The sequence below is a fragment of the Mastomys coucha genome, unplaced genomic scaffold, assembly GCF_008632895.1.
Source record: "Mastomys coucha isolate ucsf_1 unplaced genomic scaffold, UCSF_Mcou_1 pScaffold15, whole genome shotgun sequence".
NCBI classification, from domain to species: domain Eukaryota; kingdom Metazoa; phylum Chordata; class Mammalia; order Rodentia; family Muridae; genus Mastomys; species Mastomys coucha.
The window spans coordinates 146,856,942-146,878,294 of record NW_022196897.1 but is presented as its reverse complement, the minus strand read 5'-3'; the positions used below and the strand labels follow the sequence as shown (position 1 = coordinate 146,878,294).

The 21,353-nt window shown below is 41.3% G+C and overlaps 1 protein-coding gene and 1 long non-coding RNA gene across 10 annotated transcripts in view; one reads left to right on the top strand and one right to left on the bottom strand.

Annotated features, from left to right (window-relative positions):
* Zhx3 (zinc fingers and homeoboxes 3) overlaps positions 1-21,353 on the top strand; it is a 121,198-nt gene continuing 99,845 nt past the window's right edge. For 4 of the 9 annotated variants that reach the window (XM_031372610.1, XM_031372602.1, XM_031372605.1 and 1 more), the window contains exon 1: positions 12,724-13,142. The gene's annotated coding sequence lies outside the window, so the exon portion shown is untranslated. Of the gene's footprint in view, positions 119-367; positions 646-10,027; positions 10,154-12,723; positions 13,143-21,353 lie in introns of those variants that run through there. The other 5 variants (XM_031372603.1, XM_031372608.1, XM_031372607.1 and 2 more) reach the window with 5 other exon arrangements.
* On the bottom strand, positions 3,157-12,903 carry LOC116091322. Its single transcript, XR_004119007.1, has 2 exons — positions 12,862-12,903; positions 3,157-3,618 (listed from the first exon to the last, which is right to left on the bottom strand). It is a non-coding gene; the product is annotated as an uncharacterized LOC116091322 (long non-coding RNA).

Genomic DNA, 21,353 nt, shown 5'->3' with positions numbered 1-21,353 from the left:
CCGCCGCCGCCTCCGCGGGGCCTGTGCCGGCCGGCCGGCCGCCACCGGGGAGGGAGGGAGGCCCGCAGCGTGGGGAGAGCAGCCGGGCCGCGGGTGCCGCCACCGTCGCCGCCGCCAGGTGAGCGCCCGCCGAGGCCCATCGTCCCCACAGCTGTCAGTCCCCGGCGTCTGTGTGTCTCCCTGCTTGGCAGCCCCCTGTGTGTCTGCGAGCGCCTTCCCGCCAGGCCCGGCTCCCGCCCGGCCCTGTCAGCCGCCAGCACCCCCGCTCAGAGCGGCCCCGCCCCTTCCCCCCGATGTCCCGCCTTCCCCATCTGTCAGCGCCGCGCTCGCCGTGGGCTCCACGCCCGGGAGTCCAGGTCGGGGTGGTCGGTGCTGGGCAGAGTTGCAGAAGGAGCCGGAGCGGGCTGGAGGTGGGGGCCCTGGCCGTGGGTACGTGTGTCCGCCCTCCCGCGGGCGGCTGGCACCCGTGCCTCTGGTTGGTGCAACGAGCGTCGGGACTCGAACCGCTCAGGGGTACAGTGGAAGCCTCCCTGCCCACGCGGGAACCCCCAGCGTTCTAGGACGCCCAGATGAGCGTGTGGGCAGAGCTCGGGACTTGTAAAGCCTCCCCAGTTTGGGGTTTTCATTGAGAGAAACCTGTTGGAGGTGATTGAGGAGTGGGTGGGGTGTGGGGCTTAGGGTGGAAAGTGTCTGAGAGCTTGAGGCATTCGGAGTTGTGAACAGTGATTGCTGTGGTAGTGTGTCCTGTGAGAAACTGTTATGTGACACCGGGGGGTGGGGTACAGAAAAGAAGGTATGCTCTTTCTGCCTTTATGGATGTCATGCCAACACATATATTTATCTAGATAGCCTAAAATGTTTATTCATGAGGCATCCACACATTTTTTAATTAAGAAAGAATACGGCACTTCCATATATATATATACATGTTCTCATATGTTGCTGTCTTGATTTATTTTTTTGTTTGTGGTAACTTAGTATCGCAATATTTCAAAACTAACAGAAATGTGTTCTAAAATAATTGGTAGCTTGCCGGATAATTCTCAAACGAGGAGAAAAGGGCCAAGAGCACACTTCATTAGCTGGAACAACTGATTCGAGCTTAATTTGCTTCTAAGAGACATACAGTGGAAAAATCCAGAAACAGCAAAGAAGTATCAAAGAGACTTAGGAAATGAGCAAAAGGGCCTTTGTATGTGTGTGCCTTGGAGAGATGGTATCAAAGCAGCTTTAAGGGACAGAGCTGCTGTGTAATGATAAACATTAACCAAGTTAGTTTTGTGACCTTGATACATTGGGCCGTGCTTGATTTGTGCAGTGGTTCATGACAGGCAAACATTGCATGGGAAGTGTGGTAATTTTTTGGAAAAGAAAAAGTTCCCTATGTTGTTTTTTGCCCTCAGTTTAAGTAAGATTTCAGACTAGCTTTGTCCATAATTGGGATGTATGGGGTGTGGTGTGGTGTGGTGTGGTGTGGTGTGGTGTGGTGTGTGTGTGTGTGTGTGTGTGTGTGTGTGTGTCTGTGTCTGTGTGTATGAGAGAGAGAGGGAGGGAGGGTGCATGTATGAGCACTTGCGTGGAACCATCTCTGTTTTTCTGTCTCTGATTTTAATGCAGAAAATTTGAGTAACAAAAGCGTAAGGTGAAAAAAAAATCCTTATAACTCACAAACACTAGTAAACTTGTTTGGCATTTATCTTTTTCAGTCTTTTGTTCCCAAGTATATTTCTTTTCTTTTTTCTCTCTCTCAAAGTGCTACCAGCCTATATGAGTTTTATTGTATACTTTTCCTTCCATTTATAAATAGATTATGAGGGGCATGTCTTGCTTTTATGAGCAATTATTTTCCCTTTAAAAACTTAAAAAAGAAAAGAAAAGAAATGCTGGTTTCAGGAGTTCTGTGCTTGTTGCCCTCCAGTAACGTCTCCTTCAGTCCTTTCTATGGCCTACTGGGCTACCTGTCTCCAGCCTGGCCAAATCAATCTCTGCTCTTCTTAAGAACTTCAGCCCTACTCCAGCCTCGCTGCCTCTGCACTTCTGCTTCCTCTGTGTACTCAGCTGGCCTAGATACTGGAAAGTTAAGATGGGTTTCCTTAATTTTAGGTCTGCAGGACTTCCCCAACAACTCTACAAGATCACATCACCCTCTGCCTTCCACTCTCTGCTGTGCTTATCACCACTTGGTAGTATTTATTTGTTGGTTTATTGTCTGTGTCCTTTGCTATCTCAGCAGCTTGAGGCCCTGTCTCACTGAGTATCCTCGGGCTTAGAACTGCTCCTGCTCCACCGTAGATATTTAGCACTTGCTCAGTGAGTAGAGATGGATGCTAGTTGTCCATCTATTCATGTGACATTGCTGGTAGACTTCTTTTCAAACAGTTTTTTAAAGATTTATTATATGTAAGTACACTGTAGCTGTCTTCAGACACACCAGAAGAGGGTGTCAGATCTCATTACGGGTGGTTGTGAGCCACCATGTGATTGCTGGGATTTGAACTCTGGACCTCTTAACCGGTGCTCTTAACCCACTGAGCCATCTCACCAGCCCTGCTGGTAGACTTCTAAGTAGTTATATCATGAGGTGGAGTAACACATTTTTAAACTCTGTAATATTCCTCTTGTTAATATATCTTAGACGAATTGTACAAAGTGAGCTTTAGTATCTTAAAAAGAATGACAGCCTCAGGCTGGAGAGACAGCTTAGCAGCTAAGAGCACTCACTGGCTGCTCTTCAGAAGAGGACCAGGTTCCATCTCCAGCACCGGCATGGACAACTATCTACAACTCCAGTCCAGAAGATCCAATGCCTTCCACTGGCTTCTGTGGGTACCAGGAACACAGTAGTACACAGATATGCCCAAAAGACAAAACATCCATACACATAAAATAAAAATAATAAAATTAGAAAAAAAGGCTGGAGAGTTGGCTCAACAATGAAAAACAATTGTTGCTCTTGAAGATCAAGGTTTGAGTCCCAGCACTCAGTTGGCAGCTCAGAACCATCTATAACTCCAGCCCCAAGGGAACTGACACAGTTTTCTAACCTCCATCTGTACCAGGCACACATCTAATGCTCATATGTACATGCAGACAAAACACTTATACACACAAAATAAGAAAATCAATGAATCTAAAGAAAAAAAGAAAGAAAGAAAGAAAAGAAAAGAAAACCTTAATTTAATTTGAATAGTTTCAGGAAGAAACATTCTTGACAAATGTTGCTGGCTTTCCTTCTTATGTGTTACCCTTTTTTTTTTTTTTGTCACACTGGAAATTTTGGAGCGGTCTAGAGCATCCCAGTTTGGTAGTTGTTAGTGGTAGTCTAAGCCTTCAGAGCACGGTGAGCCTTTTACATCCACAGATACCCAAAGGTGTGATTGCAGCCTTGATGTCTTCATCTGGGGGTAGCTGTTAGAGTTGCTTCCTTTCTTGGCAGTCCTGTCCTTTTCATCTCTCTGCTTATCAGTTTTGGATGGCTTTGGAGGTGCACTTACTTGCTTGGTTTTTTTTTCTTCCTAAACATTTTATAATTAATCCTTGACCTTTGAGCAGTTTTCATCTCTTGTGTGACCTTTGAACTGTTTGAAAGTGTGGGCTTCATCTTTCAGGAGAAAACATCTGTAGTAAGTAAGGATGGGGAAAATTTTATTTTTGAGTGTAAAATTCTTATAGGTTGAACATCAGATAGGCTACTTTTGTTTTTAATGAGTTTTGGGAGGAAAAGATTTGCTGTTTTCTCTGAACCTTTCCCAGAACAATACAGCCCAGAGACCTTAGAAAAACTTTTGATGCTTATGTTTTAAATATGTAAGAACTTAGTGGTATAGTGTATGTGTCCTAGATGGAAATTTTATTCTGCTGAGGGACTATAGGGATATGTTAAAATTTATTCTTCAATGGACATTTGTTGCAAATGTATTTGAGTGCAAGTCTGTGTGCTTTTGTAGAGGTTGCTTAATCCTATTCAGTTTTAGATTTCCCTCTCTTCCTCTGAGACAGTCTTGACGTATAGCTGAGGCTGCCCTTGAACTTACTGTATAGCCTAGGAAATCCTTGAGCTTGTAATACTCTTGCTTCAGTTTCCTAAATTCTGGGAATTAAAGCATGTAACCACCATAACTCAATATTATCATTTCTTTTCTCACTCAGCATTTTCTCTTCTCTCATTGTATTCCTACCCCAGTTAGACTCACCCAAGTCTTTACTATGCTCTACATGGAGACAACTTCCTCATTAAAGCCTCTCTCTCTCTCTCTCTCTTTCTCTTTCTCTCTCTCTCTCTCTCTCTGGCTTGAGGCTTGCATTTTCATCTATCAAAGTTCCCTGTTGTCTTTGCTTTCTGCCTCATCTCAAACTTCACATGTCTACAAAACTTCACGTCTACAAATTGCCTGCTCCCTCCACTCCTGTTTCATGTTATTGATATTTAACTCGGGGCCTTGTGTTTGCTAACTAATCATTTATAGCTGAGCTAAATCCAAAACCCCCAATTTGGTCTTTCAGTCTCCCTCTCAAACTTCCACATCTGTTATCTTCATTCTTGACGCATCCCTCAAGCCACCCCAGAATATTTCAAGTATTGTTCCTTCCTAATCTTGCATTCTCTTTTCTCAGCTGGATGACTGTTGATGCCTCTTAGCTGGTCTTCTGGCCTCACTCTCACCTGCTTCTTCCACAGAAGCCAGGGTAAATTAGTTAAAAGTCAAGGGCAGACCACCTCTTTGTTGAATGGCTACGTACTGTACTGAAGATTCACATCTATGAATACTTTGAGGTGCCACCCAGCTCCTACTGCCTGCTCCAGTCCCTGCTCATTGCTTGTTTTTGTCAGGTTAAACACCTTCCATTCCTCAAATATCCACTCGAATATCCAGGTTCTCCTCCTCGTTTGTATAATCCTTCTCTATATCTGGCATTCTTAGGAAGAGCCTTTCTTCAGAGTGGCCATTACTGATGGTCCCTTGTATAGTAGCTTCCTTCTCATTCGCATATGCATTTCCTGTTTGGACTTCACTAAAGCCCTAAGAATTTCATTTATATGTTTCTTTCCTTCTTTATTTTCTCTTTGCCAATATATTACAAGATGTATGTGTGTGAGGACAGTTTTGCCTTGGTCATGGTGTGCAGCTTTCTCTGTAGGATCCTGTAGGTTAATGTTTCAAGCACATTGAATAATGATTATAATATCTAACTTTTTTGAGATTTATTAAGTACAAGGTCCACAGCTAAGTATAGTCACACATTGGGAGACCCTGGTAAGGTGCAATGACATTTAAGTTACTATTTCTTTTGTAGTTGAGGAAATGGAGTTGAAAGTAACACAGTTAAAAAGGTAACTTTAAAGTAACACAGTTGAGAAAGTAGTAGAGTTAGGATGTTTTGTTTGTTTTTGTTTTTCTAGAGAGCATTTCTCTATATAACAGCTCTGGATCTCCTGGAACGCCCTTTGTAGACCAGGCAGGCCTCAGACTCACAGAGATCTGCTTGCCTCTGCCTCCTGAGTGCTGGAATTAAAGGAGTGAGCCACCAGGCCTGGCTAGAGTTAGGATATTAATTCACATGATCTTTCAGCCTTTGGTTTTAATAATCTCTACCCTTTAGCATGAACATGAGGGATACTGATATCTTTATACTTAATTACTGCTAATGTTTGTGTTTTTAAGGATATATGAGAGCTAAAGATAGAACATTTGTGTTATAATCTTATGTAATTCTAGGAATTTTTTTTCTTTGTGTGTGTATATATATACATGTTTGTGTGTGTATTATATACATGCCTGTATGAGTGTGTGTGTACAGTGTTTGTGTGAGTATAGAGGCCAGAGTTGGACTTTGGGTGCCTCACTCTGTAGTCCTTCTGGCCTGGAACTCACATGTGGAACATGCTGACTTCAAACTCACAGAGATCCATCTGCCTTTGCTTCTAGAGTGCTAGGATTAACAGCTGTGCATCCCAAACACTTGGTCCTTTAAAAAATTTTTTTTCAGCTGTAAATGTAGAAGAAAATAGTTCTTATGTCATAGGGTCATTGTGAGGAGCATAATTGCACACAGGAGAAAGTCAGTGTCCATTATAAGGAAGGAAGGCTTGTGATCTCACCCCAAATAGGGCTTGGTTGGAATGAAAGACATGCAGTTAATAATTTTGTATTCTTTTCCTGACTCTGGTTTCAAATTGGAATATGTAATTATTCTATGTATTCATGATAACTTTAAGTTTGGATTTAAGCATGTTTTATGATTGTGAGGCAAGATAGCTTTCTTCTTTTAAAACTTGTCTCTGTCTTTAAGATTTTTAGAGGAGAGAGTTAACAAGAGGCTATTTTCCTTTTCGACAAAGTTACCCACTGGGGCTGGAAAGATAGCTCAGTGTTTGGGTGCACTGGCTACTCTTCCAGAAGCCCTGGGTTCTGTTCCTAGCATCTATATAGTGGCTCACAGCCATCTGTTGTTACTACAACCTCAGGAAGTCTAATGCCTTCTTCAGACCTCTACATGCGTTAGGCACATAAATGGTATGCAAGAATATGTGCAGGTAAAACTCATATGCATAAAATAAGATAAATCTAAGTAAACATATCAGTAAGTTACCCACCGCATGCTGCTTGCTTCAGGCAAGCTTACCCCCAGGGAGCTTATGTCAAATAATCACATGAACAGTGGGCCCCATTGCCTGGCCTGCTCAGGTATCATGAAATTGGCAGCCCTCATAATGAGCTCTCTGAGCACAGTTGTATTTTCTAGTGGGATGGCTTATGAGGGAGCGAGAGTGTAATAGCCTCCATCCTCTTTTTATTAGTTGCTTTTTTCATTGCTGTGACCAAATACTTGACTAAAAGCGAGCTAAGCTTTAAGAAAGGATAATAGTCCTTCATGGAGAGAAGGCATGGTGACAGTAGGCACCTGGTCACATTGTGTCCACAGTCAGGAAGCCAAGAAAGATGCATTTTGGCATAAAGCTGGTTTTCTCCTTTTAATTTCCCCTTTTAATTTAAGTTGAGACTACAGTTCATGTGATGGTGCTGCCTGTATTCAGCAACAGTCTTTCTCTGAAGTTAATGATTTCTGGAAAGACCCTCACAGACACACTCAAATGTGTGCCTCACTGACAACTTGTTTGTTAATCCAACCAAGTTGACAATTGAAATTAACCAATAGAGAATGAAATTGTTTGCTTAGAATAAGTGGGAAAAGGCCAAAGGAAAAAGATGTTTTGGTAGCCAATTAAGGTTAGAAGGATGGAGAATGAGTTTGAAACAATGTCTATGCTTGTTAGGCAGCATGGAGATAGGAGATGATAGGATTAATTGGGATACCAGTAGCATTTAACCACCAAATTTGGGGAGCAATGAAGGCATATGGTTGGGCTGAGCCAGAGTTGGAATTTGTTAAGGCAGAGTGGCAGGACAGTGAGGCAGGTGCACTGAGGGTATTGGTCAGAAAGTGAATAACATGACAGATGGCCTGCCAAGGCTGCATTGCAAGGAGAAAAGGCCTAGAGGTGTTGATGAAGTCAAGGGCTGAGTGTTTTGGAGTGATGGAGTAATACCAGGATGTGGCTAGAGGGACATGTGCATGGAATATTCAAGAGTTGGATCAGTTATTTAGTGGGCATGACAGACTCCTGTGTTTTGCTACAGACACTGACCATTGATGTGAACTCAGTGAAGATGGGTGAAGTCAAGGAGATTTAGTCACTGAGCAACAAAGAGTTGTCTCGGCTGTCCCTAGAGTTAGAGAAGCCATTAGAAGCATGCCAGGATTTACGGAGCTGAGAGAAGGAAAAGCTAGGTCTGTAGAGGATTTTAGTTCAGCTATATGGTTGTTCCAGAAAGGGATCATATCCAAAGATATGAACTGGCTGGAATGCAGACAAGCCCTTAGGGCACCCCTTTAATCCCAAGCAATGACGTCTAATTGAGGTGCAGACAAAGTTGATGAATCAAAGAAAGATTTGACAGAATAAGTCAGAGATAGGATCTGTTCAACTCTTATGAGAGCAGACAGTAAAGAAAGGCTACTTAAAAGAACAGAGAAGGGGAAAGATAGTCAGTTCCAGAGGCAGTTTGATTCATGCAGTTCAGTTGAGCTCAGTTCAGAGCAGACCAGTTCAGTTTGTGGATTTCAAGGCAGTCTTTCCAAGCAGAACAATTTAGTCAGAAGCCAAGATGAGCTAATTTCAGTCAGTTAGCTGGAGAGGAGTTTGAGTTAGAACAGCTGAGTTGAACCATCCAGCCAGAGTTCAGAAAGAGAAAGGGTGAACTTATTCAGCAAAAAGTCTCAGAGGCTGAAACATTCCAGGTCTAGGTTAGCAGACAGAGGGTGGAAGCTGAAGTCTTCAAGGTCTGGGTTTGCAGAAGATTAGCTTGTATGGAGACTGGAAGCTTCCAGGCCTAAGCTTAGGGATACTTAGACAGAAATGCTCTAGGCTCAGCCCAAGCCTTGTATTCATAAAGCTTGGGTATGGCTCTCATTTCATTACTTCCTCTGAGGAAATAAAAGTGACATTTACATTTCCATAGGTTTCAAGTGAATGAAGTGAGGTAAGAGGTCCCAGCAGTGGAAGATGTCAAGAGTGTTAAACCAGTCTATAGGAGCCTCAAATTATTGGTGGATTCTGCCCAAAAGAGGAAGTTAAAAGCATGACACAAGATGTACTACTGGTTGTTAAGTTCTCTAGGAGAATTCAGCTTTGGCCTACTTTATTGTAATTTAAATGGTCTGCTGTGGTGGCAAGCACTACTGTGTTTCTAGGATATATATGAAAACCATGTTAAGAATAAGAGATACCAGGCTTTATCATATGGGATTATCTGGAGGAGAGGAACTTATGAATATATATTTAACACTTCTCTACCATATACACTGTACTTGGCAGTTCTTTATAATCAGGCAAGAATAGCTTGGAGGCTGGCTCGGATGAAGTGTATCAGAGTAGGATTGTCTTTCGGTGTCAGAGATTGAGCTCTGGCTTTACACATGCTAGACAAGTGTTCTGTCTTTGAGCTATACCATCTGGAAGGTCAAGTAAGAGTGAACTACCAAACTATAGCTGATGTATTTTGTTTATTAAGACATCATTAACTTTGGCAAGGCTCCAGATCATTTTAGTGCTTATGTGTTAGCCTTTAATTATTTAAAATGACTCACTCATCGAGAATGCCCAGTTCCTTATTTTTGATAATTTGTTTTTGTAATAAAATTTAAGAAGTGTATGGTATAGATTGCTTTTATGGAAGCATAGCTGAAAATGAACTCGAGATCATAGTGAACATTTAAAATAATTAGAAATTCAGTCACATGGTGCTTAACGACAGGAATATGTTCTGAAAGATGCTTCATTGGGTGTTCAGCATAGAATATGCTTACATAACTAGGGTTGTATGATAGTGGTTTGGATAAGAATGGTCTTGTAGACTCATCTATGAATGCTTAATCATTAGGGAGTGGAACTCTTTCAAAGGATTAGAAAGATTAAGAGGTGTGCCCTTGTTGACTGGGCTTTGAGGTCAAAAGCCCATACCAGGTCTAGTGCCTGTCTGTCTCTGTCTGTCTGTCTGTCTGTTTTTGTCTGTCTGTCTGTGTCTGTCTCTCTCCCTCCCCCCTCTCTCTAGCTCTCTCTCTCTCTTTTCTTATGGTTAAGGATATAGCACTTAGCTACTTCTCCAGCACCGCGCCTGCCTGCTGCCTCCATGCTCCCTGCTCCCATGTTCCCTGTTTAATGACAATGGACTAAGTCTCTGGAATTACAAACATGTTCGAAATTAAATGCTTTCCTTTATAAGAGTTGCCTTGGTCATGGTTTCGTTTCACAACAAAAGAACAGTGACTAAGACAATGGTATAAAAAAATGTAAGGTAGCCTGTTGTAATGGGATGTATATGGCTTGGTATGTGGGGAAGGTGGAACCCTAAGTGATACTAGCGAGGCCTTAATAAGAAGTTAACCTCAAGTTAGCAAGACTTTTGGACAACCATCATCTCATTTCTGAATATCTTTTTCAGGGATGTTGGTGATGGAGCGCTGTGGAGTGGGTCAGCGGCTTAGTCTCCTTTACTCTGGGATGGCTAAGTACAAAGGGACTAGCAGAAAAGCTGTGAAGCAGCCCAAGGACGTTCTTACTGGTTGAGGGCTCTGTATGCTTGGTTTCTAGGTATGGTATGCCTCAAAAAAAAAAAAGTCACTTTGTTAGAGCGAATTATTTCTCACTGATTCAGTATGTTCCTATGAGTGAGTCTTCACTCCTTTGGCAGAGTAGTGAAAGCCAGATAGATCTTTGTCCTAGCTTTCGGGAAAGTAAAGGGCTAGAAGTTTTGCCCTTGTAAAAGCTGTTTTGTTTCTGAAGTGGGTGGGCCTTTGGCACTTAGTGGTCAAGAGCAGAAAGTACAGTGAGGTCTTTGAAGGGAGAATGTATCAACTTACTGTTGGGGAACTTGGAAGTGGGAGTGGATTATTGCTTCCCATTGTCTGCTGGGTGAAAGTTACACTCCACAGATTGATACTTAAGGACTTCCACAGTCTTTGATCAGTTCTACCAGGCTTCTTAATCTTTTGGCTTTATTCTAGCTCCTTTGTGTGTCAGCCAAGAGTACCTGTGCTAGAACACTGGAATGTGATATGAGAGACCAGAGGCTGTAGTGAAATGCCTTTGACTGGGAGGCTAGTCTCAGGCTCAGCTTCTCCAGTTACTAGTAACTTGCTCCTCCGAGTCATTTTCATTTCTAATCCATTTATAACCTTTTATAATAATAGTAAGAGAAGATGATAAGTGTTAAATTAGAAACTTTATTTTAACAAGAAACTCTATTTTAAAATTTCTTGGTGAAGATTAGTAAACTATAGAGGCTGTGTCATTAGGCTATTCCTAATCCTTCTTTACTACTTTATCCTCTGCCTTCACTCAGATACTTAAACTCAGCTTATATGAGTAGAGAAGCACTAGCTTATATAATAGACAATGCTACTGAGACCTCAGTGACAAAAAATAATAGATATTTTTGTGCTCATTTATAATCCAAATAGTGTGGAAGAGGAGACACAATCCTATGAATACCTGCTGGGTTTAAGTCATGGTTTCCTAAGTTGTCCCCCAGGTGTCAGTGGCCAACAGCATGAGGGCAGAGACTGATAATGAATGAATGAATGAATGAATGAATAGGAGGCTTTTATGCACCAGACTTAGGATGGGAGCTGGTGAGTTAATTCAAAGAAGAAAAGATTGAGGAGAAGCATGTACTGGATAGGAAATGAGTTTGGTTGTTAGAATGTTTGTTTATACAGAGTTGTGAAAGGACTCCAGGAAGAGTCAGGCAGGACCTGTATGGTGCCAAGACAGAATGAAGGGGTCCTTCTCTCTAGATAGCTAGGGATTGAGAAGGGCTGGAGAGCCTTAGGCTGGCTCCCGGTGAAGGCGGGTGGTTGCAGAGGTCAGGAGAGACAGAAGGAATAGCTGTTCACATACCTTCTGAAGTAACTGTCCTAATAGCTCTGGAGACAGACATTGTTTCTTTTTAAAGCCCACACAACAGGCAACAGAGAAAAATGAGTTAAGTCTGTAGTGCTGAGAACTAGGAAAATCTCACAACTGAGGCCATAGATGAAGTGGCTGGCAGAGAACCCCTGGGCATGGGGTAGAGGAAGATCTTTGTATATGACCTCCCCTTAGGCTGCTACAGTTGGGGGATGGAGAGGAAGAAAATTGAAGCAGGTAGGAGGGAAAGGTGGTGAGACGGTGAGAGGGAAGCAGAGCCTAGATCATCCAAGAACTTACAGGCTTGGCAGTGAGTTGAGACTTACTCCAAGGGCAGCAGGAAGCCTTTATACACTTTGAGTGATGGATAAGATTATCTCAATGTATATTTTGAAAAGACCATCCTATCCAGCCATTGTATGAAGACTGGGTGGAGAGGAAGCCAGCATATGATTTCAATGTAGTAGATAAGGTAAAAAGAAGAATTCAAAAAGGTTACTCTGGAGCTCAAATCAGTGGTTATGGCTGGAAAATAAAATTTGATCCTATGTTTCCTGTTAGCTCAGTCTGTTCTAAGCCAAGTTTCCTGTGAGTAGTCTTATCCATGGCCTCTACTTCCTCACCTCCTGTGGTTCAGCCCTCTATGCTCTAGCTCTGTAACTCCCTGAAATGTCTCAGGCACCACCCAAGGTCCTTCACTCTTGCCTAGCTTCATATTGTAAACAGCGCCAGCCTAAAGCTACTTTTCCCCTTAATGCTTCTAGTTTTTGGCCTTCACCAAAAGCCAAAGCCTGTGACCTCTTCCAGGTCCTAAGTTCTCAGACCAGTCCTGAAATGAAGGCATTCTTGAGACTTCTAGCCCTGAATTTTCTGGATTTAGCTGTGTTCCTTTGCTAAAAAATGAACCTTCTCTTTCTTTATCAGGCCTTTCCAGCTTTATCTGAGGTGCCCCCAGTGAAGTGTTCCCTGACCCCTCTGGCCACGTTAGGCACCACTCCCCGTTTTCAATTCTCATGGATAATAAACTAGATACTTACAGTAGCACTTAGCACCATTTTTACTTGTTTGTCTGCACAGTTAATAGTACATGAAAGATAGGATTTACAACAAAATAGTTGGTGATCTAGGCCAAAGATTGCTTTCTACATTTTAGGTGAAAGTCACACTTCATTATGAAGGTGTCTGTTCATAATTGCATGGCCTCTGATAGGCAGTTCATTTCCCACTGAGTCTGATAGCTGGAGTTTGGATCTAATAGCTTCTGTCAACAGAAGAAATTAGTTTAATTTGGAATAATCAGAAATTGTCTTCATATTCTGAAAGGAACAAAAAGACTTAAAAATCTGAATTGTTTGAAAAGAACTTGTAAAGATTGTGTTTCTTACTGGTACCTCTGCTGTCTTGCTCATGCTCCAGAACCTTTTGTATGTGTCTTTTGTTTTGTGATTTCACAGTTCTGGGTTTGACATTACAATTGCCTCCATGGTGATGGGCACAAATGTTCTGTGCTGAATTGTGTTAGTGGTGGAAAGCAGCAAACACACTGAATGAAAGATGAGCTGCTTCCTTTTCTGTCCTTGTCTCCTGCCAGCCAGCTCATTGTGGTGAGGGAAAGGGGAGATGAACGAAGACGGTGCTGTGTCTGTTAGCATACAATCCAGCATTTCGCAAGGTCAGTAAGGTTTGACTGACTAATGCCACTAAACTCTCATGTCTTTCTAAGCCAATCTACTTTTTTCACAGGTAGTACAAATAAAATACAATATTGGATCACTTTCTTCTAGTAACTATTATATATACATATACACATATATACTTATATTTAATGTTTTAATTTTCTAAACAGAAAAAAAAGCAGTCCTTAGCATCATTACTTAAAATGATGCAGCAGTTTGTACTTTGGCTTGATTATTTATTTATTTATTTATTTATTTATTTACAGGGTTGCTAGAATACCTCTCAAATGGAACGCCCCCCCCCCCAAAAAAAGAATATTTTACCTTAAAGGAAACCAGTGTCTAACTCAGGAACTTTGATTCACCTTCTTTGCATAGCAAGTCTTCCAACCATCTGCAGCCTTTTAGATACTTAAAGCTGTATCTTTCTTTTACCTTTAAATCTCTTCACACTCTGAATCCTTAGTCTCTTCAGATGTAACCTTCCTTATCCTGTACACTGTAATCCTAAAAGTCCTAAAAGATTGTCCCCAAAATTCCATAGATTTTTTTTCTACTCTCTGTCAGTTCCACCCTCATCGAATTCATCAAACATGTCAGTATAGATTTCCAAGTGTTTTGTTGTTGTTGTTTTGTTTTTTTTTTTTGTTTTGTTTTGAGACATGTTTCTCTGTATATCTCTCTGGCTGTCCTGGAACTCACTCTGTAGACCAGGCTGGCCTCGAACTCAGAGATCTGCCTGCCTCTGCCTCCCAAGTGCTGGGATTAAAGGCATGTGCCACCACTGCCTGGCAGAGAATATTTTTTTAAAAATACATTTATTTTGTGACTATGTGTACATGTATGTGTGCAAATGCTATGGTGCATATGTGGAGGAGTTGATCCTTTCCTTCCTGAATGTGGGGTCTGGGGATAGAATTTAGGTCATCAGGCTTGGGGAAGTACCTTTATCTGTTCAGCCACTTTACTGCCCAGGACTGTTTTTATCTCAGGAGTTTTAACTGGCAAGTTCCCTGTTGTGTTTTGTTACATTTGTGAATACCTTTAAAAGAAAATAAATTCTTTAAAATTTGGGGGAGAAGGGAAAATGCCAGTAAAGCTATGGAATTCTAGCCAGAAGTCACTTACACACATCACTTGACACTGATGACAAGAACCAGTTTGTTACAGATATTACTAGTGCCATGCAGTAGCCCCGTGTTAATAATAATACCATTCAGGTCTAATGTTACAGACCTCATTTTAGTAAAGAAAAAACAGAGGCATAGAAAGTTTGAGACTGCAGCATTGTTCACAGCAACAAGCTGTCCATCTGCCACCCCACTACCTCGTCAACACCTTCCTTTGTTCAACTTTCTTTTCTTGTGCTTCATACAGTGTTTAGCTTTCTGCTCTCCATAATTGGAATGTGATTTTAAAAAGAATTGGCTGATTCTTATCATTTCACCAAGACATATAGAGGAACAGCATGCACATGGTCAGTGCTGACAGAGAGTGGAGGCCCTTGGTGTGCTTACTAGGCCTTTAGACCTAGTAAGAAGAGATAAACCTCTCTTTCTCAGTCCTGAGAGTCTAGAGTTGCTCCAGGCTTCATAAACCTATCTTAAACCAGTCAGCGTTTCATGGATTGTAGAGGGCTAGAGCCAAACTAGGGGAAGTATTCCTTTCCTCACACCAAATGCCATGCTGTACATAGAATTTTATTGGAATCTTGAAAAGAAATGTAGACATTTTCAACTCAGGACAATTCCAGGAGAGGTTACTTAAAGAAATGTAGGTTGGCTGTAGAGGAAACCATAGGAATATTATATTAACTCTAAGAGCTGTTACCATCCTACCTGCAAAGGAATATTAGATGAAAGTGCCCAGAAAAACCCACAAGAGGTTTTTATTTGGAGGAAGACACTTTGAAAGGATCCTGTCTCTACTTTTGGATAAGGGATGCAAGCAGACCACGTACAATGAATTCCCCTAGCCTAACCCCTTTCCTCATCCCTTACCCCCTTCTCTTTGCCTTTCTCTGGGACTTAGCATTAGCAATTGATTGGGGTCAAAGGGCACAGGGGCCTATTGGGCTGATCCCCAAAGCCTAGCCTGAGTAGGTTAGAGAGCAGGATAGAAAAGACATGGTTAGTATGAGATGTACACGTGTGTATTAGGTACAAAGTGGGATGAGAGGATGAGATGAGCATTTCTTGAACAGTACCATGTTGTAGGGACTTTCTTATGACTTCATATTTTAGGGTATGTTATTTATTTTATTTTTTACAAATATGGAGAACTTGAACCCAGATACCTTGGCCCTGAGTCTCTGCCATTCTTTATGACCCTGGTGGTGATGGGTGGTATGTACCCAATCCCAAAAAGCTCTATTTCATGGCATTGCCAGAGGAGGGTCAGGGGACTGTAGTAGAACTGCTGTGTACTTTTCCCTTTAAATCTGCTAACATGTGGACAAGGAAAAAGAAGAGGAAAAAATCTCAGCTTGGCATGAGTGATGTTAAGCAAGATCAAATAAGGTGAAAAGCGAAAAGCAAAATAGAATCCAGAAATTTAGTTTTGCTTTTACCCAGAGTTCATGGGTAGTTACCAAAGTCTTCCCAAAAATGTTATTTCTCTTCCCCTCGCCCCTACTCCCTTTCTCCTTAGTTGTATTTCTCTTCTCATACATGAATATTATTTTTACTTTTTACTTGTTTATAAACTTAAAAAGTATTTTAAAAGAATTATTTATTTAATTAAAAAATGTTTATGTGTATGGGTACTTTGCCGGCATATCTGTGTACCACGTTCATGGAGGCCAGAAGAAGGCATCAAATCCTCTGAAACGGAGTTACAGACAATTGTTTGCTGCCATGTGGGTGCTGGGAATAGAACCTGGGTCCTTATGAAGAGCAGCCAGTGCTCTTAAATGTCTAACAACCTCTCCAGGACATTTAAAGAGCTTTGTAAAGGATAACGATTCAATAAAACATTAGGATCAGTTTCATCACCTATGCTATTTTTTTTTTTATTAGCGTAAAGATTAGTAATGAGTTACACTTATTTTTGGTTCCTGAAGCTTTTCATTATAAAAGTATTTATTGAAAGCCATCATTAGGGCTGGGGGCTTAAGTGGTTAGGAGTATTGGCTGCTCTTGCAGAGGACTCAGGCTTAGTTCCCAACACCCACATGGCAGCTAACTAACAACAGCCTATAACTCTAGTTTCAGAGCACCTTCTGCTGTACACAAGTATACATGTAGGCAAAAACCCATACACATAAAATAAAAGTAAGCAAATCTTAAAAAAGGAAAAGAAAATCAATAGAGACATGAAAATTTTAAATAATGTTCTGGGGAGATGGCTAAGAGAGTAAGAATGCATGAGGACTTGAGTTAAAATCACCATCACTCTCATTAAAAAATGAAATAATAATTTTTTAGATTTAGTTAATGTTTCTATTTTGTGTATGCCTGGTGCCCTTGAAGGTCAGAAGAGGGCCTGAGATCCCTGGATTTCAAGTTATAGATGGCTGTGAGCTACCATGGGAGTCCTGGAGCAGAACTTGGGTCCTCTGCAAGAGCATCAAATGCCCAGTCACTGAGTCATCTTTCCAGCTCCCTTAAAAAGAAATGTTAAGCCAGCTGGTGCACACCTTCAATCCCAGCACTTGGGAGGCAGAGGCAGGCAGATCTCTGAGTTGGAGGCCAGCCTGGACTACAGAGTGACAGGGTAGCCAGGGCTACAGAGAGAAACCCTGTCTCAAAAAAAAATAAATAAAAATAAAAATAAAAACAAAAACAAAACAACAAAAAAGAAAATTTTAAATAAAAAGAAAGTATCCTAACATGCTTGAAAATAACTTTACATTTTTCTCTTTTCTTAGTTTTTCTCATGTGTATAATTTTTCCATGGCTGGAATTGTACAATTCAGCATTTGTTAGTATCTCTGTGGTGCCATGGTATTATGGAACCTGCAAACTTAGTTATAATAGTCTATAGTTTACCTCAACCATCCTGTTACCTGTTAGATTTTTAAATTTTTTCATAGTTTTCTCCTGAAGACTACTTGTTTTGTTGAACGACTGTCTTTCTCTACAGGCATCTAGATCTACCCTTTCTCTCTGAGAGTGGGAAGAGAGCTGCGTTCCGTAGAATTGCAGAGTGGGATGAGTAACTCAGAAGCTCTCAAGCAGCAGGACATGCACTGGTTGTAGGAAGGGTAGCTGGGAGAAGCAAGAATCTAGCTAAGTCAGTAAGCAGAATGGTTGCCTAAAATGTTAACATGGAGTTTTATTAAGTCTTACATTTTAAAAGTGATTGCTTCAAGGGAATTTAACATCATTAGCATTTATATACACAATCTTGCTGATAATCTGAGATATGGTTAAGTTCAAACATGTTCTGAGCTCTATTGAATATGATAATTCTTAATAAATCTTATATTAAAGTAATTATGCTGTACCCAGTTATGTTATTCCATTTGAATATTAACCTTGGCCTACTAGTCCCCTGCACTGTCCCCTGGGCTGTGGTTGTTTCTTCCTTTAGCCCTTCCTCCCAGTCTTGGGAACCCGCGGTACTTTTTGTCTGTTCAGTCCTGTACAAAGCTGCAACCTAGACAGAAGGGGCTTCCTTGGATGGTGCCATGTCTTTTGATTGGCTAGAATTGTATTTTCCAGAATAGCAGTCACATTTGTTTCACTAAGCAGAAACCTTCAGAAAATCAAAGAGCTATTTGGTTTTGAATCTCTATATCTTTACACTGGGCATAGTGCCCAGCACATAACAGATGCTCACAAACATATTTGCAGAATGAAATGTCTTGAGACAGTCCTGAAATGTGTGAATAGTACAACAGCCTCCACTTAGCTCTTCTTCAGCTTAATGTCTTCTAAGTCAGTCATTCCTCATGATAAACTCTCTTGATCCCCATGCCTATTTCTCCTCATTGCCTGTAGCCATTGTTGACTATTAAACACTGTAAGGTACATGGCCAGATTTCCTAGAAGTGGCGTAATTTACAGTAAGTATGCATTGTTATTTTATTTTGTTGAGAAATCCCTGGCTGCTTATGACTTTGTACTTGTTATCAAGCCTGGTAATTAAAAAAAAAATGCTTGTATACATTGCCTTCTTCTATTTTAGTGTTGCTTGATGAGCTTAATGAACTCTTCATTCAGTATCCTCATCTTTAGGGAAATCCCAAGGAGGAACATTGTGGAAACCTCCCTCCAAATTGGCAATAATACCTAATTCTGTGCTTTTCAGAATTTAGATACAGTGCAGCAGGTTCTGATTGAGCAGGTCTAAGTGCTCTGAGATGATACCTCTGTAGCAAACTCTCTCAAAGGTCAGGCTGATAGTGTGGTGTCTCCTGGATCATACTGTGTGTAGCAAGGTGTTTTGGGGTGAAACTGCTTGTGAATGCAAATCATTAATGTTTGGCTGGCAGTTCAGTTCCTATCATGCCCTCAGGAGAGTCTTTTTGATGCCCACTAGATAAACTGAGAAAACAAGGTTAGTGTTGTCTCACTGGCTTTTAAGAGCTGTCCACCCTGCTTTTCACGTTATTGGTTTTGTATTCCAGCACAGCAGCTGTCATCCAGCAAATCCAGTCTCTTTTTAAGTTGCTTGTCATTTAGACACTTGACGAACTGTATATCTATATTGGGTCTTTTGTTTGTTTGTTTTTTAGCTTTTGGTATATTTTCATATACCAGAAGGTTACAAAAAAAGATGAAAATTTTGTTTATGTGGTACTGGGAATTGAATCCAGGACCTTGAACATGCCAAGCAAGTGCTCTACCATTGAGCTATAGCCTAGCCTAAACAGACAGTTTAAAAATTTTTGCCTATAAAGTGTACTGTAACTAATAAAATTAAAAGAAATGTTAATGACATTCAGCATGTTTTTTACTTTTTGGAATTTTTATAAAATGAATTCATCTCTGAAATAACATTTCTAAATGGAAACAATACTCATGTAGATGGGAACCTTTAAGATTAGCCAAGTGAATTCTTTAGAACCCTAACTAAACCTAGCAACCCGGGTAACCCTAACCCTAACCCCTAATCCTAACCCTAGAATACAGGTTAAGAACAGAAGTACAGATGTCCCTTTTCTCAAACTTTTAACTCCACCCTCACCACCACCCCTGTGTATATATGTGTGTTGGGGATGGAACAGAGAACCTTTTGCAGGCTAAGCCAGAAGTCTGCTGTCGAGTTACACCCCTCCAAACTCTTATCAGTAATTTCTATTTCAAAAATAATTATTATTCTAAGATGGAGAACTATTTATTACATCTACTTACTTTGTAGAATTCACTGTGATTTGCTTAATGGATTATCTAATTGCTATAGAGAATTCTTCTTTGTGAGGTAGTTCTCAGTTTCTCCAACTTCAACGTAGAGGATGTTGATGTAGAAGCCGAGAGGGAAGCCTTTAGGTAGAGAATGTGGTAGAGGAGACCAGAGAAAGGAAAAGGTAAGTAATACTTATTGAGATGTGTAGCCATTTGTCCACATGTTCACTTAGACCTCCTAGCACTATGGCGATTTGACAGTAGGAGAAATGTTGGTTTTGTTAGTATAACCATGAGATATTACGAGCAATAGCCTGGCTTAAAAATCCCTCCCCTGCCACTGTATGGATGGCTATGTAGCCTAGGGCAGAGAGCCCTTCACCCTCTTTCTCTCTTCATCTAACTTAGATAACATGGCATTTACCTTCTAGATTATTGATGTCAAAAAAGGTACCTAACACTGAGTGATGGTGACAAACCTTTTTTAAATTAAATTTTATTTTTTTACTTACTCACTTTACATCCTGCTCACTGCCCTCCTCCTAGTCACTCCCTCCCACAATCCTTCCCCTCCCCTTCTCCTCTGAGTGGGTGGGGGACCCCTTGGGTATTCCTTCCCCACCCCCAGTGGTACTTCTCCCACTGAGTCCTGACAAAGCAACCCAGCTAGTAGAACATATCTCACGTACAGGCAACTGCTTTTGTTCCAGTTGTTTGGGACCCACATGGAGACCAAGTTGTACATCTGCTGCATGAGTCGGGAGGCCTAGGTCCATACCGTGAATGTTCTCTGGTTGGTGGTTCAGACTCTGAAAACCCCAAAGGTTGACTCTGTTGGTCTTCCTATGGAGATCCCCTTTGGGGCCCACAATCCTTCCTCCTATTCTTCCATAAGAGTCCCCAGGATCCATCCACTGTTTGGCTGTGGGTATCTATATTTCTGAGTCAGCTGCTGGGTGTCCCCTCAGGGGACAACATTCTCCTGTCTGCAGATGTAACAAAGTATCATTATAATGTTAGAGTTGGTGCTTGCCTATGGGACTTGAGAATATCTTCCTGAGTGAGGTAACCCAGTCCCAAAAGGACATGCATGGTATGTACTCACTTATAAGTGATATTAGCTATAAAATACAGGTACCATGTTACATTCAACAGACCTAAAGAAGCTAAACAACAACAACAACAAAAAAAAGATGAAGCTAAACAAGAAGGAAGGCCCAATCGAGGAAGCTTGAATCTCACATAGAAGAGGGAATAAAATAATCAGAAGAAGCAGATGAAGAAAGGGAACTGGGAAGGAGAAGGAATAGGTAGGGGAAAGGGGGTTCAGGATCAGGTGTTGGGAGGGACAGGAGAGATGGCTAGCTGGCCATGAAAATTAATGGAAATCTGCAACTGAGTGGGGTAAAGGGGTGGGGAACATCTCCTGGACAAGATAGAGACCTGAGATAAGTGAGGCATCCAAGAATCAATCGGGGTGACCTTAGCTGTGACTCACTATACTGAGGATATGGAACCTGAAGAGGCCACCTCCTATAGCCAGGCAGGAACCCCAGTGGAGTGATAGAGACACCAACGTACCCACAAAACTTTCAACCCCAAATTTATCCTATCTACAAGAAATGTAGGCACAAGGGATGGAGTTGAGACTGAGGGAATGACCAACCAATATCCTGCCAAATGAGGTGACATACACCTTCAATCCCAGCACTCAGGAGGCAGATCTCTGTGAAAGTGGGGCTAGGCTGGTCTACAGAGTGAATTCCAGGATAGCCAGGGCTACACAGAGAAACCCTGTGTCAATAAACAAAAATGGTACCTCGAGTGAAATCAGAATTTAGTAAAGCAAACAGATTCTCATTTGTTACTTATTTATAGATATATAGATTTGTTTTGGTGTCTTTTTGTTTGGTGTTT